The 22,707-nt window shown below is 39.5% G+C and overlaps 1 protein-coding gene across 3 annotated transcripts in view; it reads right to left on the reverse strand.

The window, feature by feature from the left end:
• The window catches only part of LOC149312228 (monocarboxylate transporter 2-like), a 132,439-nt gene that overhangs the window by 64,586 nt on the left and 45,146 nt on the right, over positions 1 to 22,707 (reverse strand). The window lies entirely within an intron of this gene.

Genomic DNA, 22,707 nt, shown 5'->3' on the forward strand with positions numbered 1-22,707 from the left:
TCACACCCAGCTCATAAGTGACTCCTGGGCTCTACTCCAGCATTTCCACAGCCCTTCTTGATTCAGTTGGAAGAGACAGAGCAGGGTGTCATCTAGATATTGATGACACTGTGTTCCAAATCCCTGGATGACCACACACCTACCTCTATCATTTAAATAACAGTGATATGATGGAGACATGATGGAATTTATGGAACTCTACAATATAAGTGCCATGGAGCTGTACAAAAGCCTCCCAATAATGACCTGAAATTAGGAGTGAAACTACTGTTGTATAGTCCTTCCTATACTCAACACAATGAGCTTTTCCAGGTAGCTATTATGGTATCATAAGCCCTATACAGACCGGCATTTTGTGCCAGCCTGTGAGTGGACTTAGGGCACAGCATCTGCATGCTGGATGCCCTAACCCTACCTTTAGGGTGCCATTTTGACACACTCTGGTCCACACGGCGCACAGCATGATGATGCACCTCGTTTGTGGGTCTGACAAGATGTCTCGGGAGGTGTGTTGTCTCTCTGGGACAAAGATCCGTGATGTGACAGAGAGGCTGACAAGATTTGTCAAGTCTAATGACCGTCACCCCTTTCTTTTGATTCATGTGGGAACCAATGATACTGCAAGGCACAGCCTTCAGAATATCATAAGAGACTGTGAGGCTTTGGGTAGGAAGCTGAAAGAGATGGATGCACAGGTTGTCATCTTGTCTCTTCTGCCAGTTGAAGGGCATGGTCCAGGAAGGGAGAGGAAAATAGCAGATGTAGATGGTGTCGCCAAGAACAATTTGGATTTTTGGATCATGGTCTGAGGTTCCATGAGGAGGGACTTCTGACAAGGGATGGGTTGAATCTCACACCAGTTGGCAAAAACATTTTTGCCAATAGTCTCAAAAATTTGATCAAGAGGGCTTTAAACTGAGTTATGTGGGGGAGGGAGACAGTATTCTGGAAGGCAAAGGAGCTGGAGAAAATAGTCAAACTGTCATAGAGGGAACAAGACAAACAGTGCAAGGACTCAAAAGTAGGAGGCAAAAAAAAAAAAAACTTGCACAAGCAGCAAGTGGGGGGGGGGACCCAGGTTTAAGATGTCTCTACACTAATGCACAGAACATGGGAAATAAGCAAGATGAACTTGAATTCCTAGCACAACAAAGCAAATATGATATAATAGGCATCACTGAAACCTGGTGGGATGAGTCTCATGATTGGAATGTGGAAATAGAGGGGTATAACCTTTTTATGAAAAACAGGTCAAACAGGAAAGGAGGAGGAATAGCATTATATGACAGGGACATTTACACCAGTGAAGAGATCCAGGACAACAATCCTGGAAGCCAGGTGGGGAGCATCCGGATAAAAATTAAAGGGGAGGGAAACAACAACTATTTTGGATCTGATCCTAACCAACAGGGATAACCTAGTTAATGGAGTGCAAGTGGTGGGACCCCATGTTATAGTTCCTTAAATGGAAGTGACCATGTTCTCCTGGACTTTGTTATACAATGGAAAGGAGAATCCAGGAATAGTCAGACACACATTCTAGACTTTAGGAGAGCTGGGACATCTCCTGTTCTATCAGGAGGCATTTAATTGCATTTAAATATTTAGGGGGGGGAGGGTTCCTCCTGATTTATTTATTTATTTTTGGTTGTTTGTATTTTGTTTGATTGACTACAATAAACTTCTTTAAGAGTATTAAGAAACAGTACAGATCCAATAATACTTTGAACCAGTACAAATGCCAATACAGGTCCAAAACACACTGCAGAAATAATTCAGTTTGAGACCACTTTAACTGCCCTGGCTCAGTGCTAGTTTGTAACACATTTACTGTTCTCTGTCAGAGAGCTTTGATGCCACAATAAAATACAATTCGTAGGATTCCCTAGCACTGAGCCAGGCAGTTAAAGAGGTCTCAAGCTATATTATTTCTGCAGTGTGTTTTGGACTGAGAATTAACTTTTTAAAAATTCCTCAGTTCTTATTTCTAGTATTTAAAGGGATCATTTGAAAGAAGGGAAAAGTGGTGTACATACAGCTGACAAAACTTCCACAGCTGCTCGCCTTAGTGTAATAAACTCTACTATTCAGGTATTATGACTCATTCAGATATAGGAAAATATGTAAAACGATTGGGGTCACACAATTTGGCCCAAACCACCTTTACCCAGTCCCAACCCTATCCTTTAAGTCCCTACCCTGTTCCTTGTAACAGTAGAATCATCTGAACATGAACATGAAAATGAGATTCCAAGATTGGAAATCCTGCCATATCAAAACTACTTATAATGCTGTGACCATGCCCTGACCTTGTCCTAGACACTGGGGTGAACTTGAATTATTTTTGGTTGTGGATTTTGTTGTTGCTAGCCATCCTGGACACTGAGTGTCAAAAAAGTGGTGAATAAATGTAACACTGAACTAGCCACCTAACTATCAGCTAACAAATTTCACAGCACGAGAACTGCCTCCTAAATTGATAAAAAAAAAAACCCAGTTTAGTAATAAAGCTGTTGAAACACCATTTTCCCATCCAATTCTCCAGTTCTTCAAGAAAGGAAGGGGAGAAACCCAAAACTGATTACAGATCTTCTCCACAACACTTACTTTAATAGGGTCAAATGACCTTGCTCTTTACAGTTCAAACTGTTGGCTGTTACTACAGTAGAAAACTTGATCCACTTATCAGTCTATTTTAAACATTCTGAAGATTTCCTTAAGCCCCCCTCCTTCTCTAGCATTAAGCACACTTACAGCAACCAACAGCATTTTAAATGTGCTGCTGTCAACATTTAAAGAAAGTAGACACATCCCAATAGGTTTTTAAAATATTAGCTTGGCACAAAAATGAATAACAGTTCTGAGGTACAATCCACTCCTCAGATTTATTCATTAAAAAGGCAAGATTTGTTCAATAGATAATCTTATTATTAGTGCTGTATGTATTCAGAAGTGGGATCTAGTAACCTGACGTGACAAACTAAATAAAAGTGGCATTAACCTACTGTGAAAAATTGTTTATCTACCCCAAGGTTTTAAAATATAAAGAATTCATTTGAAGTGAGCATAAAACCCCTCAAATATTACTGGGTCTAAGGCAGATGTAAATACATGGGAGGAAAAACATTTGCCTGTATTCACATTTCCAGGGTGGTGGAAAAGGATGTTTAATTACAAACCTCATATGGTTTTGTCTGAGTACTAAAGAATTGCCCTACTGATATATATATACACACACACACATACACACACACACAAATTGCTTTCAAAGAACAAGATGGCTTAATCTCTCATTGTGTAGCCATTGTAAGAAATTGTACCTGGGGAGAATTAAACCTACCATAGCAGGAGAATGCAGAAGATAAATATTGTGCTGGTGTTTGAGACATGAAAAGATAGGAAAAGCCCTGCTGGATCAGACCCGCCTAATCCAGCATCCTGCTTCCCATTGTGACCCAATATATGCCTCTGGGGAGGAAGCTCACAAGGAGACGTGATGACAATAACCTTCTTCCCCCCACCCCCACCCCCACCGCAGGCCTTCAGAACAAAAGGAAACTGCTCTGATTCTGGAGGTAATAAATCAGTGTAAGGAAAGCCACTAAAATCCTCTTTAGTGTGGCAATCTGTTCCCACAGTGGCTAACCACAGACATAGGGAAGCTCACAGATAGGACACAATTGCATTATCTATATAGTCTCTCATTTGGACTCATCAAATCATAGAGTTGGAAGGGATTTCAAGGTCCATTGGGGCCAACCTGCAGGAATCCATTGCTAAGGCACCCTGAGAAGTGAACATTTAACTTTTCTTTAAAAGCCTCCAACAAAGGAGACTCTGCCTTCTTCCAAGCAAGTCACTGTTGAACAGATCTTACCAACATTTTTCTAGTGTTTACTTGGAATCTTCTTTATTGTCATTGGAATCCACTGGCTTGAATCCTACCCTCTAGGAGCAACAGAAAACAAACTTCATCTTCATTTGAAGATGGCAATCATATCACGTCTCATTCTTATCATACCCAAGTCCCTCAACTGTTACTCATAAGATATGGCTTCCAATATGTAATGGAGCTAGCTCTGTCATTAGGCAAAGTGAGGCAAATGTCTTGGAGAGCAGATGCTGGGACTTCCAGCATCTTGGAAGAATGAGGTGCTTGCACCATGCAGCATGTCCATCATGGCACTTGTCCTGTGTTCTCTAAGCTATTCCAGTTGTCCTTAGATGTGATGGGGATCTGATGTCAATATTGAACTCAGATTCAACTGCTAGCCTAATTGGTTTCTGTACGTGGAATGGAGGGTTTCCTCAGACAGCAACATTTCTTGGTCCAGCACAGATAAGAAGATGTTATGGTGTAATATAATAAAATAAGCTTGAAGTAGTGTATATGACTCTTTTTCACCCCACTTTGTCCCAAAATAGAAGTATAGCAACACTTTGGTTAATGGTTTTTAAGTCAAATTGTCTGCTAGGGAATTATTATTTTTTAAAAAACAATATATTTATTTCATTAACCTTTTATTTCTGCAATACTTTATCTCTAATTCTGTACAGAAAATGGCTATGCAATGTTAAAGTTGTACCCTTTCACTTCACTGCAAACAAGTGACAGCATCTTGAAGGGTTTGAAAGGGAGACAACTAACCTAGTGAAAGTTGCATGAGAGATGTAACTTAAGTGAGTTCCCTCCTAGGAACAAACACAGGGAGAGAGAAAAATCATGTAAAAGAAATGGTGTGATAGATGCTGCTAACATTCTGTAGCGAGTAAAGTATAATTCTAGACTGAATTGTTGACCTTTGAATTGAAAGCGTGGGTGGCTGGTAACTGTGTCAATCCCATTCAGCTCTGCAGCATTTCTATTTTAGAAAGTGTTAGTTGCTTTTGGCACAGGGCAAGAAAGTAAACAAGAAAGAATGCTTTTAGATGACATCATTCTAAGCAAAGCGTTCTGCACATTTCTTGTCTAACTCCCATTCTTTCCTTCAAAGCCTATGAAATGTAGCTTTTATTGATCACCATTAGCTCAATGCACAGCCAACTTGTGCTAGGATTTAATGCAATTGAGTCCATCATATGGGAATATGCTGCTCTTGGGTTCTCTGAAAACAACAATCCATTAGCAGTTTTTACATTTCTCCAGTGTCGCAGACAAATAGATTTATAATCCAACATTTAATGTGGGGAGGGGAATAAATTAAGACAAAGGATGAAAGATTTCAACAAGGAAGTCTTATGCAACACATCTATCAATAAAGATATTGATTCATTAAAGTGTGTTTCATCCAAAGCCTGTTCCACTGCTTTCAGCTGTAGTTCTGCAAAACTTTTGTGAAAGCTGAAAAGTGTTTAATTTTAGATGGTTTTTGCCCTACATTTTTAGGTCTCACATTAGCAGAGAAATGGCTAGTGAAAACAATTGCGTAACAAAAAAAGGTGAGTCATATGTTCCAGGAAGTGTAATTAATCAAAGAGTAAATTCTATTGGAACAAGGGACAGAGAGAATATCAATCTGGGCAATGACTTTGTTGTCAGTTTGAGGAGAGAAACTTAATCAGATTCGTAAAGAAAAGGCATGAGTCATGTTTCTCTCTAGTGGCACTCAGATCCCTGTTCATTTAAATAGACTACAGCTATTCTATAATTTTTAAAAAAAAAAAATTGCACCAGATATGCAGGAGGGAAACATGTCCTTACAATCTCTCCCAAAGATGCAGGTCATGTTCACAGCAACTCTGTCAAGTAGACTGGGCAGAAAGATTGTGTTTTATGCTTGACCATCCAACAAACTAATGAGTGAGCAAACACCTGATTTGGCTGTTTATCTAAATCTAGTAATCTGCAATTGATTGGCATGATTCTCAGTAACTTTTATAACTTGGGGTATGTAAGAGCATGCTAGCATGTGCATGGACAAATCATAGAGGACAGGCTGAAAATACTTCTAGCTGGAGGGGCTTATTCCACTACAATGGGCGATAAATTCCCCCATGCTCAGATCATAAGCCATACTTAGCCAAAACTATTCAAATGTTACATGCAGTTTGGCTCTTACACTGCAGTGGTCATACATCCAAACTATTTCCTCTGTGTATTAGTGTGTTATGCATGCAGATGGCTTCAAAGTGAAAGGATGGGAGGCAATCAGAGCCCTAGAGAGTCTCCAGCAGCCACCTACCAGCTAGGCATTGCAGCAGGCAGTTTAAAGATATTGTTTTTTCAATGGAAAGAAAGGTTGGATATCAGTGTAAATAACAATGTAATAAGCAGGACCTACCCTATGACATCACCAAGGCCTGCCCAATGCTATTAGCATGGGCTGTCCCTAAGTCCAAGGACCTGGCTGATCCTGAGCTGGCAATTCAATTAATAAATCACAATCTCTTCATTATAGGATTGTTGTGAATATAAACATAGGTGAATGAAGGACTTGTATGTCGTCTTGAATCCCATGGAAGAAAGTTGTGATAAAGGTGAAATACATACAGTATGCACTATAATCAATGGTGTGGACTTTTGGAGTTTTTTCAGGTTCAACTTGTTTTATTCTACAATGTGATTCCACATACCATTTTTGTCTGTTTGTTTGTAACAAATAGGATTTTGGGGAGCAGTTTGGGAGCTTTGTGGGCTCAGAGTGGAACTTGAGGGCAACAAAAGAGGATGTGACCATATATAGCTCACAGCCCACATTTTCCTCACACCTAATATTGTATACTAATCATTTTTCTAATACTATAGGTCCTCCATTAGGTAGAAAAGTCCCTATGTACAGGCATTGCACATCATCACTAAGTAATCATTACTGTTGTAATCTGCTTTGATTCCTCTGCAAAAAAGCAGAATACAGTGCACCCTTGGCTTATGCAGGGATCCATTCCGCCCCCCCCCCCCCCCCCCGCATAAGCCAAATAACATGTAAGCTCAGGTCCCATTAGATTGAATGGGGCTTGTGCTCACAGCACTGGAGAGTGTGTGCGCGCACCATTCATTCTCCTGTCGCACAGCTTCCAGGTAAGCTGAAAGCCGCGTATGGGGCGCCTACCTATAGTGCAGGTGCACTGTATAAATTTATTATTATTATTATTATTATTATTATTATTATTATTATTAACTGCAAGTGCCTCATCACTAGGGACCCCTTCACATACAACTTAAGGAAGAGATGTCAGGATGTTTGACAATTGTGTATATCAAAGTACAGGGGGTATGACTGGCAGATGCTACTGATGTAAAAAAATTGTCTATGTCAGTTTTATATCTCAGAATTTCACCAGTGTGTTCACCCCATACAAATTCCAAATTGTCTTGCAAGGCTTTCTCTCTTTTTTATAGAGAAACCCCTATGTATGTTCTTATTTACTTTGCCCAATGTAGGCATACAGCTTTGGTACATTTTTATTTGTTTTCCCACTGATTGAAAGCATATTTATGAGCATTTCAAATGCAAAAAAATTCAGATGTGTGTTTACTCAAGTGTAATTCAAACAATGATGAAGGAGAAAGAATTTGGCATTTGTGATTTTTTCACAGTGACAGAAGATCACTGTGTACTTATTAATTTCATTTCATTTCTGTCCTGCCAGTATAGTATCTACAGTGGTTCACAGGGGGAAAAAAACAACCAAACAATTATCATAATGGTAAAACAACACTTAAATGCATTAAACAGACTTTCCAATGCACTAATTGAGAACAATTTAAAAACATAACAACATGAACAGAGCAGAGTGCTTCCCATTAAAAGGCCCTGCCATAACACCCACTGTTTGCAAAATCATCTCATAGACCATGAACTGGGTACATTCACAATACATCTTTTTCATTCTTTTTCACATGCCGATAGCTGTCATTGTTCTTTGCTTCAGTGAAATGCATATGTGAGGCTGCACCTGCACTGCAGAAATAATGCAGTTTGACATTGTTTTAACTGCCATGACAAAATGCTACAGAATTCTGGAATTTGTAATTTTGTGAGATATTTAGCCTTCTCTGTCAGAGAGCTCTGATCCCACACCAAACAGTGGCATCACCAGAGGGTGCAGGGAGTGTGGTCCACATGAGATGACACCTTAGATGGGGATGACACCTGGTCTGGCCCTCCCCACAATGTGGGGGTAGTGGTGCTGCCATGCAGTGGCAGGTGTATGCCATCGTTAGCCTCTTTGCTAGCCTGGCTGCATTTGCCAAGGGAGCCAGGGCAGCTGGGAGGAAGGTTAGGGTAGAGGAGGCATACATGCATACACACATATTCCTGCCAGTCTCCTTGCTGCCCTGGCTGCCTTTAAAGGAACCAGGGAACTGGGGGGGGGGGGAGATAGGGGTGGTGGACCCCCCCCCCCCCACACACACACCTGTTGGTATCTCCACTGCCCTGGTTGCCTTCTCTGAGGGAACCAGGGCATTAGGGAGGTAGGAAGGGGCAGCAGATATGTGCTTACCCGTATTGGCCTCCTTGCTGCCCAGCTGCACTGAAGCTTGAAGAAGAAGCCTCACTCTTTGTTCCTGTTTTTTCTCTTTGCTGAATTTGCTTGCTCAGTTGACTGCTAGGTGTCGGAGGGCCAGCTGACTGGGAGATAGCAGGGTTGGCAGGAAGGAGGCACCACATTGGGTAACACCCACCCTAGTTATGCCACTGGAACAAGCTACAAATCCCAGGATGCCATGACATTGAGTCATGCCAGTTAAACCAGTGTCAAACTGCATTAATTGTACAGTGCAGATGCAGCCTGAGAGTCATGCTAATGTCCGTGCAGCACGGCAGAAATGTGTCTGCAGTTTAACAGTGTGCACGATATATCTTGGAATAGGGTCCTTGGAAGGGAAGATGAACCTGATTTCAGGATAAACCAGAAGGAAAAAAAGGCTAAAATAACTGCATACATAGGTACTGTATTTCATTTTTATACCACCCAGCCTTCAGGCATTTGAAATCTGTAACACCCTTTTAATGACACCACACAATCTAAAACAGCACAACAGCAACATATCCAATAAAGAGTTTTTGTGTTATATTTAAACAGATAACACTTGACTGCATAACTGCCTAATCCTGGCTATGAAAAAACTTGCCCAGACAAGAGATTTTCACAGCTGCCTCTTTAGTGTGTGGCAATGGATGTAGGCATGGTTAGATCTTATAGCTCTACAAAAAAAAAATCTTACAATTTCAAATTGCACATATCTACCCATGTGCCTTCTGGCAAAGATTCTCTCCATTATGGAACAAGATTATTATTCAAGAGATAAAAACAAAATAAATAAAACTGGAAAACACACATTCACAGTGGAAGAATGAAAAGAAATGAAGTCTTGTCAAAACTTTTATTTTATTTAAAAAAAACACACATTTTGGCCTTATCACCAATTGACATTATTCATCGCCTATTCAATCCTCAGAAATTTCTGAGTTGTGATCTGCACTCTATACAAGCAGACATTAGATCATTAGAAATAAGCTTAAGAGACCTAAACGTGAACTTCTTATATCTATAATATCTCATTTGTTGGAACAATTTAAAAAGGTCTGAAATTGCCACTAATCTTTAATTTTAATTGGGATTTATTGCTAATTGCCCTCTTTGAAATAAAAAGCTTCAGCCATATTTTCAGGTTTACCTTTTAGCAGGGGCAACACTAGGTAAATGCAGGTCATACCAAGTGACACCCTAAGTGGGCTGAAACCACTGCTGACCAAGCACCTGCCTTTTCAAAGAAATGGGCTATGGATTCATCTACTGAAGACATGGTGAGTGGGATGAAGCTCAGTGGGAGGAGAAATGAGAGGCCCTAGGCTTTATTCTTTTTCTTTTTTAAAATAAATTTTAAATTTTATTTTTTTAAATAAATTTTTTATTTGAAAAAAATGATTTTCTTAATCAACATCTTACCAGATTTTCACTTTAACCACATGAAACTGTACATGTAAATACATTTTGGCTGTGATATTGTAATTTGAAGGTATAATTTTAATTTTACTAATTGATTATGTCACAACTGTTACCTTTACACTCAGTGATATAGGGGAATTTGATTTTTAAGTAACATTAGTAGAAATAACATTACTAAGGATTTTGTATGGGGTTTTATAAGAGGAGGTCAATGAGAAGGTAACATGATGAGTTATCACACTGGGTGACACCAACCCTAGTGATGTCACTGCCTTTTAGTCATATTTTATTCTTATACTATCAATTTCAGTTTCGGTATCTGAAGGCATAGATTTTTGAGTAGCTATATTCTCTACTATAATTTAATTCAAAGATAGGCAACTGTTAGGCCACATTAGCTATTATACCTTGGAGGGCCATAGTCTCCCCCCTCCAAAAAAACCCCAAATCATTTTTTGCCCAAAAATTATCTGTAGGGGCATGGGGGCATTTTCATTACATTTTCAGCCATGTGTGTGTTTGTCTACTATGCTGTGAAAATTCACATGCTTTAAAAGTTTGTTGTTAGGTTTCTCAGCCAACTTGGATCCCATTCTGGGAGAAAGCTGGCAAATTTATATATATATAATTATATATATATATATATATATATATATATATATATATATATATAATTCTTATTCACGATCTGTACATCTGAACTTTTTTTTCCGAAGGGGCCATACTACAGTAATAAGATTTTGAATGTAATCTAGTAACTCAATGACATCACTGAGGGGCGGGGGGGGGGTGCAGGCCACACCGGATGATACTCCAAAAAAGGGATGACACCCAGCTGAGCAACCCCTCCCACCTCCCTAGCTGACTTCATTTTACTTGTTAGTAACATGGGCTGGGCAGGAAGGAATAGGGTACCCCCTTTTGGCACTGCCCTCCCAAAGCCCCCCCCCCCCCCCCATACACACACACACACACACACACACACTGGTTGGGATGCCATGGCAGTAAATAAAGCAGATACCTCCCTTTGTATTTCTTTTACTCTCCCCCCCCCCCCCATGCACATTTATGATTCAGTTTTCACTAGACCTTTTACAGTGGGCCCTTGTACGCTGGGATTTGGTTCAAAAATCCCTCGTGGATGACAAAATCCATGGATGCTCAAGTCTCATTAAATATAATGGCATAGCAAAATGGTGTCCCTTAAAAAATGGAAAATCAAGGTTTGATATTTGAAATTTATACTTTTTTTTGAATATTTTCAAACCGTGGATGCTTGAATCCATGTATAAAAATTTTCATGCATGTTCATCACTGATTTGCAAACTTAAGATTTTTTTTCAAATAATTGCTGATTTCAGTCTCTTTTAAATGGAACTAGAGGTGAAATGAACTGTAAAGACTGTAGGTGCTACCAGTTTTCCTTCATTGAAATGAGAAATCATCATCATCATTATCAACTTTGGTTATACCAGATAAGCTTCCAAATGTTTCATATAGTGGAGTGATTGAAAGTTCTAACATTCCTGCCAGTCCTGAATATTATACTCAAATTAAATTGTGAAGGCGCTTTCTTTACTGCCCTCTTTGTAATAAACCTTTCAGGAACATTTTCATGTTTTTCTTCACAGACAACTGACTGCAGATCTATCAACAGTTTTTTGTCCCTGTCGCTAAATGGCATCTACGTGTGCAGACAGAGGCAGGGTGCAAGTAAGATTCAGAGAAGCAAAAAGCTGACAAAAACTTCTGCCTTGAACTCCAGCTGATGGTTTTCCTGCAAGCATCTGGTTGACCACTGTGGGAAAACAGGATGCTGGACTAGATGGACCTTTGGTCTGAACCAGCAGGGCTCTTCTGTTCATAATAAACATGTTAAATTTGAAACAGTTTATTAAATATCTCCAAGCCAAGTGAAACATTGGCATGTGGTGCAAACATATCAGTGTGAACACACACACACACACACACACACACACACACACACACACACACACTTTTTTCCTGCATAACTATAAGAAGAAGATCTCCATGATTCTGTACTTAGAGATGATGAGTTAGGGTCGGGGAATTTATCAAGGCCCCATGGATTGTGGCTTGAACAGCAAGTTTCATCATGTCTCACAGCTGTCTCGCAGTGGATGCGCCATCAGCATTTGAAGCTCAACATGTCCAAGATGGAGCTTTTTGTCTTTCCTCCTAAATCCACCCTTCAACACTCCTTTTCTGTCTCTGTGGACAACATTTCTATTCAACCAGTCCAGCAAGCCCACAGTCTTGGTTTTATCTTTGATTCTTCTCTGTCGTGTATCCCTCAGATCCAGACCACAGCCAAGGCTTGTAGATTCTTTTTGTACAATATTGCCAAAATCAGACCATTTCTCTCCGCCTCTACTGCCAAGATCCTGGTCCATGCCCTAGTGATCTCACAACTGGATTACTGTAACATCCTCCGGGCTGGGCTTCCTCTTTCTCACCTCCGTCCTTTAATCTCTGTCGAGCATTCAGCTGCTCGCATTATCACATCCGGCCACCGCTCTGATCACATCTCTCCTGTGTTGGCATCCCTTCTCTGGCTCCCCCTCCCTTTCCGTATTCAGTACAAGCTCCTGCTGTCGACATTTAAAGCCCTCCATGGGCTGGCCCCTCCTTACTTATCAGACCTTCTTTCTCCTCACCTTCCCACCAGGGCCCTCCGTTCTGGTAGTCAAGGTCTGCTGTCCCAGCCCAGGATTTCTTCTTCCCCATCTCGGATTCGCCCCTTTTCACTCGCTGCCCCTCACTCCTGGAACCTTCTTCCCCCACGAGCAAGAGCCATCACTTCTTTAACCAGCTTCAAAACAGAGTTGAAGACCATCCTGTTCAGAGAAGCGTTCCCAGGCATTGCATAATTGTTGCTTGCTCTTTGATGTTCTTTTGGTGCCTGTTTTATCGAACCATTTCCTGTATTGCTATGTACTTTATATGTATTAGCCTACTAGCCCCACCACCTTTCCCTTCTCTTTTTATGTCATATCTTTTTAGATTGTAAGCCTGAGGGCAGGGAACCGTCTAATTAAAAAGATTGTATGTACAGCACTGTGTGCATTTACAGCGCTTTATAAATAAAGGCTAATAATAATAATAATGAAACTAGTATTTGGTGCCAAGAGATCCCATATATTTAGGAGAGGTCTTTAGGCATGTGTTTAACCCTTCCAGAAGTATTTAATTTGAGGCTGGAGCACATTCATGGTTTGTAAATCCAATATATGTGCCAGAATATACAGACAACCATCAGTCTGCCTTGAAATAAATGCAATCTTATGTATCTATGGCTGCATTCACCTTGCAGAAATAATCCATTTTGACATCATTTCAACTTTGTTTTGTTGCTCATACCTTCAAGTCCTTTCTGACTTATAGTGACCCTAAGGAAACTCTATCATGAGGTTTTCTTGGTAAGATTTGTTCAAAAGAAATTTGTCATTGCCTTCTCCTGAGGCTCAGAGAGTGTGACTTGCCCAAGGTCACCCAATGGGCTTCATGGCCAAGCTAGGAATTGAACTCTGGTCTCCAGAGTCGGAGTCCAATAGTTAAACCATTATACCATACTGGTTCTCGACTCAATGCTATAGAATTCAGGGAAGTGTAGCTTATTGTGGCACCAAGCTTTCTGAGAGAGAAGGCTATATGTCCCATAAAACTACAATTCCCAGAATATCATAGGATTGAACCATGGCAGTTAAAGTAGTGTCAAACTGGATTATTTCTACAGTGCAAATGGATGTTCCGATTGCCTTAGAGCTAACAAATGTCAAGCAGCAATAATATGTCTATGCATCATATCATTTCCCCATATATGCCATACTGTGAAACTAAAACCACTGTTGTTTTTATATTACAAAATTTAAATCCAGTGTTCTTTCATGAAAAAGAAAGGAAACAATTATAATTTTCAAAAGAAATGATTTTTTTCCTGGTGGTTGGGTCATCAAAAATGGTTTCTTAAATCCCTGGATGCTGAAAGAGAAAATCTTCACACACACACACACACACACACACACACACACACACACACATCCTAGAGAAACCTTCACTTCACTTTCATTTAAATATAATATGGATGTGGGTGTGTTCCCTTTACAAAAGGTAAAACACTATTTAAAAAATTAAAATCAGGTAAAAACTAGGTTTTATATATGTATTATACGTGTATAGCATCTATATAGAAATTTTGTTCACCTCTCTCTCTCTCTCTCTCTCTCTCTCTCCCCCCCCTCCACACACACACACATAAAATCTGTGTCTAATACAAATATTTTTGCCACTCGTTTTTCCTTTATATGATTATATTTTATCTCTGAAAACATCAGGCACAGTCTTTCAAATGGCCATGTACCCAAACTTTAAATCACATACAGATTCTTGGGGAAGGGGGGTTGCATTAAATGTTAATCTTTTTGTTGTTGTTGTTGGTAAAATACTAAGAACCTCTAGATATATACAGTACAACAGAACAGAAAGACTTAGTGATATATATGCATACACATGTATTTAGCAGAGGTTTTTGCAGTGATAGAATGGAACAACTTCGTCTGTTACAGAGATACAGCTACCAGATGCATCTGTCATATCATTTTCTAGAAGCCATTCATGAGCCAAAGCTTGACCATTTCCCACAATTTTACTTGACACACAGCCATTGAGCTTAATATGAGATACAACTGGAGCCGCAAGCAACTGTGAAACTACATGAAGCAAGAGGGAAACAGGGTGAGGATTTGGCATATCCATGTTCTGTTAATTTAAGAAGTGGTGTGCATTTCCCCTTTAGCATGAAATATTTAGCTATATCTGTGTTAAATGAAGGATAAGAGAAAGGGAATTAATTCTATTTTGACTGATAGAAGAAATTAATAGTCCTTTTTAAGAAGAAGGCAAACGGCATAGTCTACATGAAGAAAGCAACTCTTTGGAATACTACCTGCATAGACATTTTTCTGAACCTTTAATTGAATCTCTCATTCACAGAATTCAGTGGTCTTTCACTCTCTCCTTAGAACAGATTACTAAAAGTCTGTGCTAGCTACTCAGGAATACTGCTAGGGAACGCAATAGAAGCTGCAGATAAAATATCTGATGTCATAGCTGAACAAAGTCACCTTTTTCTTGTGACATAAGTATCATTTGCCCTCACCGACCCTGAGTTCTCCATGTTAAGTCATGCAAAGTCCAGGGTGGAATTTGAACAAGACTGATTAAGCTGTTTGATGATAAGACAGTCATTTTGGCTACAAAAATAAATTAGATAAGTTTTAATTTTTAAAAAATAACTGCTTTGATGTGAATTTGTTCTGCTCTATTTCTACTCATGGGAAGTATTGTTATTTTCCTTAAAGGTTCACACAAATGACAGGCCTTCTTTTGTTAAAGAACAATATAAATTTTACATCTCCGTTTATTTTGAAATGTTCATGCCATCATGTTGGACATACAATAGAAGCAATCTACAGCATACAATCTTGAAGTTTCAGTGCTCAAAAGGAAGAGTAATCTTCAGGAGCAATTAGAGTTTTTTAAAATTATTTTTTACTTTACTAATATATAGGTTCAAATCTAGGAGCCAAAACAGGAGGAAGTTAAAAAAAAAGATGCTTCATATTTATTTCAATGGAGACTAATGACTTTGTTCATACTGGATGGAATATAACCAGTGTTCATTAAAATCAATGGAAATGTTCACACCAAATCAGTGTTTATTGTACAGTAAGCATATCAGGCAACTGCAGGTCCACATGGATACTGTACAATGTATCAATGTCTCACAGGGAACTGTCATATAAAAATGTCTCAGTTGAAGAGGTGGTATACCTACATGTTACTAATTCTGCTTCATACAAGTTAATCAAGCTGAACTGGTTGCAAAGTTGGAATGAGACCATAGTATTAAAAACTACAGTGGAGCCTCCGCATACGCTGCCTTTTTATAGGCGGCTTTGAGCATAGGCGCTCAAAGCCGCCGGCGCGCGGGGGGCGGAAGGGGCGGCGCGTCCCATTCAATTGAATGGGTGCGCGCACCCGTTGCGCCTTGTGTGCCGCCGCGCCGCTGCGCACAAGCCCCATTGGAAACAATGGGGCTCGAGCATAGGCAGATTTTTTTATACGCGGAGGGATCCGGAACGGATCCCTCGCGTATAATAAGGTTCCACTGTATTTTAAAAATGCAGGATTAGGTTATTTTTATTTTATTTAATAGGACTGTAGTCTGTAACAGCCAACATGATGTTGTAGCTAAAGTGTTGGTCTAGAACTCTGGAGATCAAGGTTCAATTCCCACTTAGTCATGGAAACCCACTGGGTGACCTTGGGTGTGTCACTCTCTCTCAGCCCCAGAAAACCCTGTGATAGGGTTGCTTGGGGTCACCATAAAGGCACACAACAAAACATATGTCATTAAAAATGCTATTCTTGAACAGCAATAAAGCTATAGAGTGCAATTCTAACTGACCAAAGTGGTCAAGGGTCAGTTGAGCCACTCTTGTTGTGGGCCTGGCAAGGTAAGTTTATCTTCCAACAGAAAGTATTTTTCAATGCTGTTCTTCCCCTTCCCCAGTCAAGAAAGTGACCAATACTGACACAAGTGACCTTTGTGTCATGATGAGGCAACAACAGTATTGCAGCCTGAAGGCCACAGTGGCAAAGGCAGAAATTACATCAATTGTGCCTGATTTCATTGTTCAGTCCTGTGGCAGTCCTTTGGTCTATCTTTCTCTGTTGCTAAATCCTCTTGTAAAATTCAGTAAAAGAGAAAAGTTCCTCAAAGGTAGAGACTCCTAACCATCTAAGAAGCTCCAGTAAGCATGGCCAGTGGCAAGAGACTTTGGAAGTCAAACATGTATGGATAGCCAAAGCTTCCTAAACCATGCTAGGCCCAGGGAAAGAGGAAAGAACAGCCATACAACTCCAACTTCCTAATCCAAGGCTCTCTGAGTGTGCTGCTACAGTACACATTCAAGGAGCTTTTAAAATCTTTGATTTTATGTTACTGTTGTTGGGTGTCTTCAAGGTGCTTCTGATTTATGGTGACCCTAAGGCGAACCTATAATGGGGTTTTCTTGGCAAGATTTGTTCAGAGGATATTTGCCATTGCCTACCCTGAGGCTGAAAACATGTGACTTTTCTAAGGTCTTGGTAGTGGCTTTCATGATTGAGAGGGAAATTGAACCCTGACCCCCAGAGATTTAGGAGATTATCACACTGTATTTAAAGTAACTAATCACTGACTGGATACAGTCACATTTAATTTTAAAGATGGGTGTTATCACACTCAACTGTGGCCAGGTAAGTGCAACCCATATGCAGCCCAGATCCTAGCTGCGCTTATCCAGCAGCTTTTGAAAAATGGCAAGCTGTTGGATAAGCACAGCTGGGATCTAGGTTCAACTTACCTGGCTGCAGCTGCATGCAATAACACCAGGTTTTAAAATTAAACACAACTGTATGCCATCAGGGATACATCACTTTAAATGCAATGCGAAAACTCCTTAGTCCACCACTCAAACCACTATGCCACACTTTATACCATTATATTATTTCATTTCAAAATTCTTGAATATTTGTCTAGTCTCTTTTTATGGTTAATGGTAGATGCCAGATGGCTACTACTAAGTGAAAGTTTTAACTTAATATTATGAACAGGTATCCAAAGCTTCTGATGCCTAACATGAAATCCTACTACTAGCCCTCACTGCCTTATGGCTGCTGACTGGATACAACAGTCTGCTTGGTTAGGTGTAATTGTTCTTGTGCCTAGCAAAACTGTACAGTGGGACTTCCCATTCATGGGGTTTGGTTTTGGTTCCCCTGGCAGATGGGAAAAATATGTGAGCTCAAGCCCTTATTAGTTAATGGGTAGCAATGTGTGTGCCCGCAGGTATACACCACCATTAGCTAATATGGGGTGGGGTGACTGGTGGAAATTCCAATCTACAATTGTCTAGCCTGACAATAAAGAGGACTTGCTGTATTACACAGGACAATGATTCTCCATAAAAGCTGGTTTGCTCTGGCACTGGCCCTGCTCAAATGCAAAGGACACAGTAACAGTGCAGGCAGATGCTTACAGCTTTACAGCTTAAGATGATGCACCACAAAAAGATAACATTGATCACAAGAAAGATACCTGTAAGGCATTTAACAAGCTAGGTACTATGCATGTAAGGCATTCACAGTAAAGCGGATTATACCCCATATTCTCAAGTCTCCATCTTTTCCTTTACTAATCAGTGTGAAAGTAGAAAATATAACTTGAGCCAATTTTGGAACGGGCTCTGATTTGGAGCTGTGCCAAACAAATGCCTTTTTATTTCACAAAAATCTGAAGCAAGGATTTAAACATGTTTGATTTAAAGGCAGGTTATGATTATTCCTCAGTGTTCAGAAGAGATGGCATTGTTTTCTTAACCCACCCCACCATTTCATCCAGGATTCAAATAAAATGTCACACCTTTTCCTATGGAAAATGTTTTTTCTATGATAAAAAAAATATGTGCTGCAATTCTCAGTCATGAGAGCAACACTCTAAATGAACAGCACTATAAGAAACAGATGATAAAGGCAAAATAAGAAAGAAAAGACACAGAAAGCACATTTTATCAGCTTAGAAGGAACAACATATTCGACAAAGCCTGAACAAAGGATAGAATAAAGTACATTTCTGATACAATATAAAATCTGCACAGTCTTCTCCTGTTTCTTGGTAGAAAATAGCCTTTCAATTAAGGTGCATTAGCAATGTTATCGTACTTCAGGACAGGTAGATGGAATTGCTGATAGAGCAACTTCCCTGTTCTGTTCCCACTAGTGTTGCCAGATTTTCAAAATAGCAAATTCATGACATGCAAGTTTGAGAATGAGGAAGCTGCTATTAACAACTTCGTGTTCTACCTAAATACCAGATTGAAGTATTGATTTTAATTAACCTAGCAATGCATTTCTCTAAAAAAAAAATGAACATATTTTTCTTTCTTTCTTTTTAATGAACATATTTTCCACAGTCATAAATTACATGATATAAATGTATCTGTCTTTATCAAGGGCTTTTTTGTGGGATTTTTTTTTTTTTTGGGGGGGGGGCTCTTTTTCAGTCTGTATAACAGAAAAAAGCTTTCTAACATTCTAATAGATAATAAAGATCCTAAAATAAAATAAGGATGCTAAAATAAATAAGGATCTTAAAATAAGGAACATCCCTTACGACAAGGGGCACCTAGCAACCCTAGTTGCCATTTCCTATTTCATTTTTTGAGTAACTAGTGAATATTAATTTCAATACAAAACAAAACCATCTGAAATTAATCTTATCATGGATCATTATCTGTTTTTGGGCTACAAATTATGGCATACCTTACATTCATCAAGATACGCCACTACCTGCAAGTAGAAATCACCTTTATTAAAAACAAGTAACGTGTAAGGTCCTGTTTTGCAGTATGTGCTGCATATTCCATTTCTCACCACCAGTGCAAATAATTATGCAAAATTCACAATTTTATTTTGGAAAAAGCAAAACTCACAACTCCAGTGCATTTATTCAGGGATGTGTTTGATTTACCCCTCTTGGTCAACATTAAATGATACTTGCATAATATATTTTTTATAAGTTAAAACAAACAGCTTCATTTATATACCGCTTCTTACTGAACTAACAGTGTCTAAGCAGTTTACAACTGTAAGCTAATTGCCCCCAACCATCTGGGTACTCATTTTAGCGGCCTTGGAAGGATGCAAGCCTGAATCAAGCTTGAGCCCTTTTGCTGGTATTGAACTCGCAACCTTATGGTTTTGAGTGAGTGGCTGCAGTACATGCATTTAATCACTGTGCCACCAGGGCTCCTAACATCTTTTCATTTCCAGATTTTTCTGATCACAGGTAGATCTGTATCATTCATTGTTTAGTGTTACATGAAGAACTGAGGCTAATATTTGCTTCTCCCAACTCTTCTTCTTGTGTATTGTTACATACAAAGAGAATAAGGCATAGTTAGTTTCAATATATTATTGAAATGAATGAAGATCAAACAATGATTCACACTCTTTAAATGTTGATAATCTGTGGCCAAGATTTTGCATCAACAGTGTAAATGTAATGGTGACATTTCAACACTGTAGCTACATCCGATGATGCCACTCTCCTAAAACCTACTCTTTCAGCCCAGCAGTACCTCAGCCAAACTGTTTGCAAGCTGTTGCAGACTGGAGTGCTGACAAATGACATCTGCAGTGCTTTCCTGGCCATGGGATGCATTCAGAACAGGCAGCTGGAGAGACCCCTCAGGGTCCTGTTGGAACCGTTTTTTTCCAAAGCACCCCATATCAAGGAGATATCTGCAGAGGTTATAGTAAGCCCTCTGTATCCACAGATTCTTTATCCACAGATTCTACTATATCCACAGGTAACAATACTTTAAAAATTATAAGTTCTCAAAAGCAAACCTTGATTTTACCACCTTATACAATTTCATCATGCCATTGTATTTAATAGGTCTTCAGCATCCATGGATTTTGATATTGGGGTGGCGGGGTGGCTGTGGAACCAATTCCCAGTTAATACTAAGGGCCTAGCACATTTCCTAGTATCCCAATCAGCACCACTTTAGAAGCCCCTAAACTGAAGCACTGTCAAGCTGAAACAGGAAGGTTTGGGGGTCATTGTCATGGTGAAACTCTCTCACCCAACAATTTCTGTCTGATGGAAGCACAATGGGTTTTTTTATCCCACTGCTGCCACTAATATGTGGTAGATACCTTCCTAGTTGCCACCAAATTGCATAACAAGACCCTCAAACTTGGATCATTCACTTGAGTGACTTCCACACTTTTCCTTTATCTCTGGGCCACTCTGTAGGGCACTCACTATTTTGTTTAAACAGGGCACTCTCTATTTTGAGTGTTCTGAGGAATAAAAGTATTATTAATTCCTGATAGTGTTTGGCTTATACTTTCTTAAAAATACCTCAAGCGACCACACACTGAACCAAAACAAAAGTAAAATTTATTTACAAGATAGCTGGTTACACTATCTCTCTTCTGGCTGATATTCAGAGTTGATATGGTGTTTATGTGCTTAAACAGTTACAAAGATTTACAGTATCTGTTACAGTGCGCCCGCGCCATACGCTGGCACACTATACGGGGTTTTCAGCATATGCTGAAGCCATGTGGCAATACAATGAATGGTATGTGCACCCGTGGTGCACTCAAATTGCCGTGCTGCCACACCCAAGCCCCATTGTAATCAATGGGGCTCGAGCATACATGTTTTCCACCTTTCGTGGGGTGTGTGTATCTAGAATGGATTCCCCCGTGTAAGGTTAAGGGTCCAGTGTACTATATTCTAGAAGTGGTCTTTAGGAGAGTGAGTATTTTTTATCTTCCTTTATTTTATTATTATCGTGTGTCACTTTGAAGTTCATTGTTGTATCTATAGACTGTGGTTTGTATCCCTTTTAAATCTTGCTGGTCATTGACCTATTAAAATATGTATTCCAGTATAGAAGTGGTCTCTAGTTTACATTTTCACATAAGACATTTGACTCAATGCTGAGCTTTAAACTTTGTTGCTACTTTATGATTTTTCCAGCCACACCAATTCACTTTCCACATTTGACCTCTTTTTAGGCCAACCTGGGTACTCAAACCCCTTCCAACTGCCCCTTTCAGCAGTGTATCTCAGCTACCTTGGCTGTTAAAACCCCTCAGGGACTAATAAACCTCTAAATCTAACTCAGAGCTCTGTTCCTATCTGGTCCCTATTCAATTCCCTATCTAATTCCACACTCCTCACTCTACCTATTTACACTTGTTCCTGGGAGTAGCCTCCACCTTTTCTTGGCCATTCAATGATACCAGGCTCACTCTGATTGGCTGTTGCCAGCACTCCAATCTGCCTTTTCTCCACACTCATTCACTACCATAAATGTGAATACTAGCAGTTATGAGATTGTAAATCCAGTTTATGGTCTCATAAGTATTGAACAGGAAGTTAATATCTAGTTTACCTGAATGAGCACTTGTCTTTCCAGGTGTTCTTTTCCATGGTGGGGAGAAGGTGGATACAGAAAACCTTTTTTTCCTCTGTCTATTACTAGAATCTAGATGGTGGAACATGCATGGGCTAAAATGGGGGAGAATGCAGGACAGACAAAAGGAAGTACTTTACAAATCTTATAGTTAAATATGTTATTGACTACTCTAATAGAGCTTTAACTCATACAGATTTAAAAGAGGATAAAGTAATCAGTATCTACTAGTTTTTATGGATACATATTGCATGTGTCAGAAGCAGTATACATCTTAACATAGGTTGTGTCTAGGCTCATGTTCTGCTTGTGAATTCCCACCATATATCTGGTTGCTTACTGTGGGAACAAAATGCCAAATTTAGTGGACCTTTGATTTCATCCAGCAGGGTTCTTCTTATAATTATATACAACAAAAAAGCACAGTTGCTATTAATCAAGAAATCAATACTTCTAATCTTTTCCTCACAGGCATGGGCAACAGGACACTCTGACAGGAAGCAAAATTTGTGAATCCAGGAGCAGACACGTCAACATAACATTAAACTATTCAAATGTTTAACAATGTCAAGCTTGTCAGATTCATTTTGTCTGTCTTTACTATTACCTTGAGATTCATCAACTAGACTCATGTGCATTCCCTTTTTATTTAATTTATTATTTATTAAAATACAGTGGACCCTTGTTATCAGTTGAGGTTTGGATCTAGAACCCCCTGTGGATAACAAAATAAGGGGATGATTGAGTCCCA

This window comes from Sceloporus occidentalis, unplaced genomic scaffold (genome assembly GCF_023333645.1).
Source record: "Sceloporus occidentalis isolate IW3139 unplaced genomic scaffold, rSceOcc1.0.p SCAF_5, whole genome shotgun sequence".
NCBI lineage: Eukaryota > Metazoa > Chordata > Lepidosauria > Squamata > Phrynosomatidae > Sceloporus > Sceloporus occidentalis.